Source organism: Palaemon carinicauda, chromosome 3 (assembly GCF_036898095.1).
Source record: "Palaemon carinicauda isolate YSFRI2023 chromosome 3, ASM3689809v2, whole genome shotgun sequence".
Lineage (NCBI taxonomy): Eukaryota > Metazoa > Arthropoda > Malacostraca > Decapoda > Palaemonidae > Palaemon > Palaemon carinicauda.
In genome coordinates, this window is record NC_090727.1 from 59,871,088 (window position 1) to 59,881,087 (window position 10,000).

The following is a 10,000-nucleotide window of genomic DNA, read 5'->3' on the forward strand; positions in this document are numbered from 1 at the left end:
TTATGTATAAATGTAGGCTCTTGGTAAATTTTTAAGTGATTAATAGGATTAATCTTTGTTACAAGAGCCGTAGCCTACCGGAGGCATCATTGACGCTGTCGCTCGCTAGGTATGAGTTTTAGTTAGCCAGAGCGACATTCCCGGTTGTTTTGCTTTAATAAATTTTAGCTATTTAGCGTTACATAGGATTTCCTTTCGTGCTTTAGTATTATTTTGGCGAAGTATTCGCCAACTCTGGCCTACGCTAGGCCATGTAGCCTAGTCGTTTGGTCCTAGTACTTTCTGCATGATTTTGGTTTTCCGAGTGTATTAAAATTTTATTGAAGCTTTAGGCTGTTTTTTTATACATTTAAGATTATGTTGAATATTTCCAAGATAGTATACGAGTGAGTTTCGGTGATTTAGGTAATCGATTCTCTTGGTGCCTAGGCTAAGTTGCTTATGGAGCCTTAGTATACTTTCTCATACTCCCCGGTTGCTTTCTTTTCTTCGGAGAAGGTATGCAATCCCTTTCCCTCTGTTTAAGCCTTGGGCTTATCCCTAAGTGGTTTATCTGAATTAACTTTCGATAAAACTATACTGGGGTGTTACTGTACCTTCCTGTTCCAGTAAGTCTGGTTTCAGAGTGGGACAGAACAACAGAGTTTTTAGTCTGAGTCTGTGTTCGTCTGGCTTGGGGTAGAGTCTCCCTCGCTGGCCTGACACAGACATAGGAGGCTTAGCCTCCTTAGGTCACTACCGAAGGTTTCTGTACGAGATGATTCCTTCTTTTGTGATCTAGCAGACTAGTCCTTGTTGCTGTTCTCGGTGGGAGGATAAGATTCTTTCCCTGGGAATAGCAACACCTTCCTTGCTTTGGTTCTTTGGGAGCTGACAAGTATTGCAGGCCTCCCTCCTTGGATCTCCCTTAGGCTAAGATGAGTTTCCTTGGCTGCGGGTGATCCTTCACTAAAGCAAGGTTGGTAGGACCCTCTTTGTCCCTTCCCCCTCTATCTCCGTAATGGCCTAGCCATTACAGTACTGTACGTCATTCTACATCTGGACCTAGGATAGGTTAGGATGTGGAACTGACTCAGTCCTTTGCCGGCCGACAGAGTCTGCCGGCCAGCAAGGGTCTTCTGCTTGAGTGCTGCCCGGACCTCCCTTGGTCCCTCATCCATGCCTGCCTGTTAGTCAGACGGCATTGGTCAAGAAGCTTGAATTAGATTCTCCCCTTCCTTATATGCACTCTTTCGGATTGCCGGGCTTGGAGGTTGTTTACGCTCTTATCCCAGCATCCATTCTGTTTTCTTCTAGTGCTGTACTCGACCCGTCTGCCGGCCTATGAGGCCGGCAGCCGGGCAGTCGTAGTCCTCTGGTTCTTTTGCTGCTGGCTGGCTTCGGTTGTGTACCTTTGCCGGCCGGCTAATGTCAGCCCTTGTCTGCCGGTCGCCAGGAGTGTGGCCGGCAGCCGGGTGCTACCTTGTGTAGCCGACATGGGCTGTTGCCAGCGTTCTGCCGCCTTATAGCTGTTAAGTAGTATACTTTAAAGCTAGTTATGGTGTGTGCCGGCCGGCACATAACCTTCTATACTGTACCAGTATTCTTCAGTATAACATATACTGTAAGAGGAAAACTATAGTATAAGTTTTGGTACAGCACTGTGTGTTCTAACACTTTTGTGTTGTCTTGCACAGCCCTTTGCTGTTGCCTTACAGATAAGAAAGTGAGTTCTTTCTTGTCTATTATTCAGGATTTTAAAATCATTGCTTAGGTGTGAGCTACACCTGTTTCCTCTGGAAACTTTTCATTGGTTATTCTAGAAGAGATTAACCATACGATTTTATTATCTGGAAGGCTGCAACAATTGGTTGTGAAGGAAACACAAGTGTGTGTGTTTCCTTTCTGAATTGTTATGCTAATGCATATCCAGTGATACATAGTTCACTTGATACTCATGGAAATTTATTCTCTTTAAAGGAGGACCCTCCGAAGTGCGGAAGTGTTTTCTGCAACGTCCGCAGTAAGAGTTTTGTAGGAGGCACGCTGCATGCGCTGTCTCCAAGGGTGATCTCCAGTATTGGGACCCTCAGGTATGTACCGTGTGCACTAACCTGATTACTGAGGCCTTTGATTCCCCTAGGACGGCGGAATCAAGGGATATAGAAAGGGAGAAGCTTCGTACCTGGGTAAGGGGCTTCCAGAAGAACACCTCTGGACCTTATCTTCCAAGTGAGAAGATGAGGGCGTATCTTTTCCCTAGGGCATCAGCTGATGCAGTGATTCCCCAGCCTCAAGAGGAGATCCCCCAAGTTCAGATCCAGGTGGATGCTGGAGTCGTGGTCGCTATGCAAGACATCCACTTGGATGACAGGATGTCTGACGTGGACGAGCGTCTGGAGGAAGACCTCCTGGCAGAAGCCCAGGATGAAGTTCAAGCCCCAGACGTTGTAGTGGAAGAGGTCGACGAGGTGTCGGCTACTCCGGTTCAGATCCCGGAGCCTATTCCCTCAACATCGGCCGCTCTCCCAGTAGACCTGGGACAGGCCCTCTCCTCCATTGTTGGAATGATCCAACAAATGCAGAAGGAGAATCAGGAGAAGGCGGCTGCAATGGAACTGCAGATGCAGAGACTTGCAGCATCACATGGGCCCCAGAAAAGGCTCAATGTGAAAGACCTTCCCTTGTGCTCAGATGCTAACCCATGGAGGTATGCTGAGCACATGCCGATGACGACTGGAAAGATCGTCATCTCGGATAAGTTGGGCTCAGTTCCCCTAGAGGAGGTGGAATTCTGGCCCAGCAAGGGGTCATATTCGGACTGTTATGTCCGGCTGAGGAAGGAACCAGCTTCAAAGGAGGAGACAGAGCCGAAGGAGGTCATAGTGATGGACCATGCTAAGGCTCAAGCTTTGCTTTCATCCTCGATGAAAGAGAGGGGCTTCACGAACTCAAAGGTAGCTGCATTGAGTAAGAAGCTCCCTTCCTTTGTGTCCTCTCCTGCTAGAGTCTTCCCCCTTTTACAGAAAGGGTTTGCGGCTGTACTAAAAGCAGTCGAGGCCGGCAAGCCTTGCCCCTCCCTGGAGGAGTGTAAACCCTTGTCGCTGGCCCTGCCTATGGACCACAAAGACTGGAAGGACGTCCATCTTACCTTCTCAGTTGGGAAGTTGGAGGCTGATATTGCCGGACGTCAGTTCGGCGAGGACCTCCCTAAGCTGTCTTTGACTTTCTTTTGCGGAGAGAGCTCGAGACAAAAGAAAGACTGGCTGCCTCAATGTCTCTTCAGACTACTCTTGAGATGATGGCAAGTGACCCCAAGGTCCATGAAATGTTCATGGTTGTGGCCAAGACTCATCTGGCCACAGTGACGAAGGATCTTTATGGCTTTGTCAGGGCGAGGAGAGCTTGTAGGGAGTTCGTGTTCACCTCGGCTACGGTGAGGCACGAGCCAAGGAAGCTAATCTCCTCCAACATTTGGGGCAAAGACCTTTTCCCTACCGAATTGGTCAAAGAAGTTGTTGATAGGGCCGCCACAGAGAATAGAAACCTTCTCCAGAATTGGGGCCTGGCTAACAAAAGAAAGTCTTCCCCGGATGAGGGTCCTCAACCAAAGAGGAAGACTATGAGGACTAGGCTACCGTCTCGACCAGCCAAGCCTCTTAAACAACAACAGCAATTGCAATTGCCATTGCCTTCAGTGCCCCAGTTGGTGGCACAAACCCCGACCACATTCCAGTGGGTACCCCAGGCCGTGTCGACACAGTCCACGGCATTCACCCCAACGTTCGAAGGGCAGTCTACTTCCTTTCGAGCAAGGCCTAGAGGAGCAGCCAGAGGCTCGTCTAGGCGCCCCTCAAGGGGAAGGGGATTCAGGGGTGATCGCGGTCGAGGAGGCAAGACCTCAGGACGGCAGTCCAAGTGAGATGATGCCAGTAGGAGGGAGACTTCAGAATTTTCGGGATCGGTGGACCTTCGATCCCTGGGCCCACAGCCTACTCAAGAACGGACTGGGCTGGAGCTGGTACAGCACTCCACCCCCGTGCCCTCGGTTTTTCCAACACTCCACCCCCGTTCTGGAGGAGTACGTTCAAGAAATGTTGGAGAAAAAAGTGATCCGAAGGGTGAAGTCCATCAAATTCCAAGGGAGGCTGTTTTGTGTTCCCAAGAAAGACTCAGAAAAGCTCAAAGTCATTCTGGACTTGTCGCCACTCAACAAGTTCATAGTGAATTGCAAATTCAAGATGCTAACACTGCAACACATAAGGACCTTACTGCCCAAGAGGGCATATTCCGTCTCCATAGACTTGTCGGACGCCTATTGGCACGTTCCAATCAACCGTCGACTCTCCCCCTACCTAGGGTTCAAGCTACAACGAAGACTATACGCCTTCAGAGCCATGCCATTTGGGCTAAATATAGCCCTAAGGATTTTCACGAAGCTTGCGAGCGTAGCTCTCAAACAATTACGCCTAAAGGGAATTCAGGTAGTAGCCTACCTGGACGACTGGTTGGTGTGGGCAGCATCCGAGACAGAATGCTTGCAAGCTTCCAGTCAAGTGATCCAGTTCCTAGAGTATCTAGGCTTCAAGATCAACAGAAAAAAGTCTCGACTTTCTCCATCTCAAAAGTTCCAGTGGCTGGGAATCCACTGGGACCTAATGTCACACCGTTTCTCCATCCCGGCGAAGAAAAGGAAGGAGATAGCGGGTTCTCTCAAGAGACTTCTAGATTCCGAAAAGATATCAAGACGCGAACAGGAGAGGGTACTGGGCTCTCTCCAGTTTGCTTCAGTGACAGACCCAGTGCTAAGAGCACAGCTAAAGGATGCAACCGGAGTTTGGAGAAGTTATGCATTAAACGCGCGAAGAGATCTGAGAAGACCAGTTCCGCTTCGGCTACGTACTCTTCTCAGGCCTTGGTCCCAAGCCAGACATCTAAAGAAGTCGGTTCTTCTTCAGCCACCTCCCCCGTCGGTGACGATTCACTCAGACGCCTCGAAGGAGGGATGGGGAGGTCACTCTCATCGGAAAAAAGTCCAGGGGACTTGGTCCAAGCTATTCAAGACCTTTCACATAAACTTTCTAGAAGCTATGGCAGTGCTCCTTACCTTAAAGAAAGTCTCCCCGCGTCACTCGATCCACATAAGGTTGGTGATGGACAGCGAGGTAGTTGTGAGATGCTTGAATCGACAAGGATCGAGGTAATCGCCTCTCAACCAGGTGATGTTGGCCATCTTCCGATTGGCGGAAAAGAAGAAGTGGTACCTGTCGGCAGGTCACCTTCAAGGAGTCCGCAATGTGACAGCGGACGCTCTATCCAGGTTCACACCGATAGAGTCGGAATGGTCCTTAGACGCAGGATCATTCTCCTTCATTCTGAATCAAGTCCCAGAACTGCAGATAGACCTCTTTGCGACGAAAGACAACAAGAAGTTGCCCCTGTACGTGTCCCCGTACGAGGACCCCTTAGTGGAAGCAGTGGACGCGATGTCCCTCGACTGGAACAGATGGTCCAGGATTTATCTGTTCCCTCCTCACAGCTTTCTGTTGAGGGTCCTCAACAAACTGAGATCCTTCAAGGGGGTAGCGGCAATAGTGGCCCACAAGTGGCCGAACAGCGTGTGGTTCCCCCTGGCATTGGAACTACGGCTGAAGTTCGTACCGCTACCAGATCCAGTTCTGACCCAGCGAGTCCAGAAGTCGACTGTCTGCGCTTCATTACAGAAAACCCGGACCCTGCAGCTCATGATTTTCTCTCCCTGGCGGTGAGAAAGCGTTTCGGGATTTCGAAAGCCAGCATAGACTTCCTAGAGGAATATAAGTGCAAATCCACTAGAAGGCAATATGAGTCATCTTGGAGAAAATGGGTGGCCTTTGTCAAGGCGAAGAATCTGCAGGAGATCTCGACAGACTTCTGCTTATCTTTCTTCATCCACCTCCATGGTCAAGGGTTGGCAGCTAACACGATTTCGGCGTGTAAGTCTGCTTTGACAAGACCCATTCTATATGCCTTCCAGGTCGACCTCGGTAACGAGATCTTTAATAAAGTTCCGAAAGCCTGCGCTAGGCTCAGACCTTCAGCACCTCCAAAGCCCATTTCATGGTCTTTAGACAAAGTTCTTCATTTCGCTTCTCTGTTGAGCAATGAGGAGTGTGCGTTAAAGGATTTGACACAAAAAGTTATTTTCTTATTTGCACTCGCATCCGGGGCCAGGGTTAGTGAGATTGTAGCCCTCTCGAGAGAGGCAGGTCGTGTTCAGTTCCTGGATGGGGGAGAACTGAACCTGTGTCCGGATCCTACGTTTCTCGCCAAGAATGAGCTACCCACCAACAGGTGGGGGCCCTGGAGAATCTGCCCTCTGAAAGAAGATGCATCTCTATGTCCAGTAGAATGCCTAAAGGTCTATCTTCGTAGAACTTCAGACTTCAAGGGTGGTCAACTATTCAGGGGAGAAACATCAGGCTCAAATTTATCTCTGAATCAACTCAGGGTGAAAATCACATATTTTATTCGCAGAGCGGATCCTGACAGTACACCCGCAGGTCACGATCCGAGGAAAGTTGCCTCATCCTTAAATTTCTTTAATTGTATGGATTTTGAACATCTCCGTTCATACACTGGCTGGAAGTCTTCCAGAGTGTTCTTTCGCCACTATGCGAAGCAAGTAGAGGAACTAAAGAGATCTGTGGTAGCAGTGGGTCGCGTCGTTAGCCCTACTGTTTAACTCTGCGAGGAACAGTGGTTTTAATTGGGACGATTAATTCCAGGGTGAGTGTGTAGTTACATACTGTACCACAAACTAAGTGAGGGCACTGAGTTGCCCACATAGACTGTTCCATTTCCAAAGGTGAACCTAGCATAAGTGCAGACATGTGTGCCGAGCGTTTTCTAACGCTAATGTGATTGATTTGTAATACAGACTTTTATGACTTTGATACCTCGGTATCTTAAAAGTGGCAATAATGTTTTTCTTTCAGATAAACAAGTTCTGTTTACTATCATACTTATGCTTAAAGTTTTGGGTTATCCTCTTCTATATATATATATATATATATATAATTGTTGTTAACCTGTCTATTTATTGTTTGTCAATAAACTTGTTCTTGAGAACCTTGCGTCTCCTTCACCTGTGTCAATTTATTGGTATAATTGAGCATTCATTCTATGTACGTTATCTGGGATAATTCTAATAGAATTGTTCCTTTATGCAAGCTATGTTGCATTGGTTTATGCTTTCCCTTAACGGGAGGATTCCGTCCCAGAAGGGGACGGTGGCGGTTTTACAAGTTTCCTCCTATGCGGATATAAACCTTTGTCCAATACAAGTATTGTGCCGAGAACTGGTCGATATTTCATATTGACGCAGTGGTTCTTTACAAACTATGCTTTACTTAATATAGGGTGAGACCACTATATTAGCTTGCCTGGTATTCATACATAGGTATATGTACTCTTCGAGACTTTTCCAGAGTCTAGTAGGACTCTTCCCTGTAGGGGGCAGGAAGCTCTAACATGGTTTATGGTTAGTTGAAAAGATGTATAACGGTAACATCTTAGGTCTCTAGGTCTAGTCGACCGGGAAAAATTACCTCCGTGGAGTACGGCACGTTCTGAGAATCCACAGGTACAGTAATGCTCTGGTATACTTACATCAGGACGACATGGCTTGAGCCCAAAAAACGGATTTTGAGCGAAGCGAAAAATCTATTTTTGGGTGAGATGGCCATGTCGTCCTGATGGACCCGCCCTTCCCTTTTTATGAAAGGGCTGTAGGACCCCTCCCTACATGCAGTATCTGTAACACCTCGTGTACGCTACAAGGAATACAGATGGCGCCAGGATTGGCGCCAGGCACGCTTACGAAACTGGAGAAGTGGGAGCCTTGGGAGCGGCTCCCCCTTTTTCTTTCCCGTTTTCGTTTCTTGCCAATTGACCCCTCGATGTGTAATCTCTGTTTGGGGTGCAGATTGCCATGTGGCGTGTCAAGAATACGTCCTCTGATATGTCGCGATATCCCTTTCATTAGGGATATTCGCTCCAGGAGTTAGAATTCTGGGTACCTTAAGGTAAATTCTCTGGGAATATCGCCGTAGTTGTAATATACCCTAGGAAGCTACCCTATAGGAACTTCCATCAGGACGACATGGCCATCTCACCCAAAAATAGATTTTTCGCTTCGCTCAAAATCCGTTATATATATATATATATATATATATATATATATATATATATATATATATATATATATATATATATATATATATACCGTTAGAGAATTATTAGGTGCTTTGAGTGGCCAGATGGTGCAAGATTGGATCCCTCTCTGGTTAGCTTACAGCTCATATTTTCCTTTGCCCACACCAACACCGAATAGTCAGGCCTATTCTTAACACACTTTCATATTTCCTCGTACACCTGGCAACACTAATTTAACCGAACAATTCTTCTTCCCCTAAAGAGTATAACTACTGCACTGTAATTGTTCAGTGGTTACTATCCACTCGGTAAGAGTAGAAGAGAGTCTTCAGCTGTTGTAAGCAGGTCTTCTTGAAGAAAGACCCTCCAAAATCAAACTATTTTTCTCTACTCTTGGGTAGTGCCATAGCTTCTGTATCATGATTTTCCACTGTCTTAGGTTAGAGTTCTTTTGCTTGAGGGTATACTCGGGCATGCTGTTCTACGCTCTTTATTATTTCCTTTCCTCACTTCACTCCACATTCTCTACGGGTATGAACATAATAAAACATTAAATTGCATTATAGCGCACTGTGCCGGTTGACGCCAGGTTTGTTTTTCCAATGATTCGTAGTTTTAAAAAAAACAGTATAGACATAACATTACATATTCTAATAACTTCTACGAACTTCTGTACTGATATAGCATTAGATGGTTAAAACAAAATGAACAAACTCTTTCAAATTACCATATAAGCCTCCTCTGCCACCCAGGAAAAACCATAGATAGTAAACAAAATCTTAAGTTTTGAAGAAAACTTTGGAAACCTGTGTATCCACGGCAATAATGCAGAGTAAACCAAATTTGAGTGGTGGAACCTCACTCTTGTACTGATAATAATAATAATAATAATAATAATAATAATAATAATAATAATAATAATAATAATAATAATAATAATAATAATAATAATAATAATAATAATAATAAATTCGATTTGTTCGGGCTAGCGTGCGCTAGAAAGTGACCACTTAGCCAATACCTCTTCAAACATCGAATATGTTTCACCCCACACTAAATTCTCATTAGCCACTGCCTACATAACAACAGAACTTCAAGTAACAAGACACTAAGATCTGCTCACATGTCGCTAGGACAATTATTTTTCGCTATACTTCGTAACGCGAAAAAATTCTATTCCTCACTAGGTTATTTTCTTTGTTGGATACTTTGGGCTTAAAACATCCTTTTCCAACGATGATTGTAGCTTAGATAGTAATATTAATAATGATAAGAGCGGAGTTATAACATTCAAAATAAATATATAATCATTAGAACACTACAGGAATATATCAAATTATCTGTGATCCAAAATCTCTAGCTTTATAAAAGTGCAAGGAAGTACAGTAAGGCCACCTTCAAAATACGAGAAATCTCTCAGACAGGCAAACATGGTAGTGTGACGGGCCGAGAGAAGGTTGTGACTCAAAGGCAGGTTGAAAGCAACTGAGTAATTTATTACAGAACACTCTCCTTTATATACAAAACCTCAAGGCAACAGGAAATTTCATGTTCGAAAAGCTGACAATGTTACAGAGGAAAAACGCAGACATGTTTATTCTGGTTCTTTTTAGTGCGAGGGAAGAGCGAAGATACAAGCATGATATATACAAAATGAATTATGTACGATCGTGAGACACACAGTTGGTACAGTAGTCTCTCTGGAGGACATTCCTTTCAAAATAATAATGTGGCGGTAATTCCATTCACTACATCTTTATACTTCAAAAAATCTAAAGTTTTCCTTTATCAATTTTAGTTAATTAATTTCTGAGTGTCCAAATAT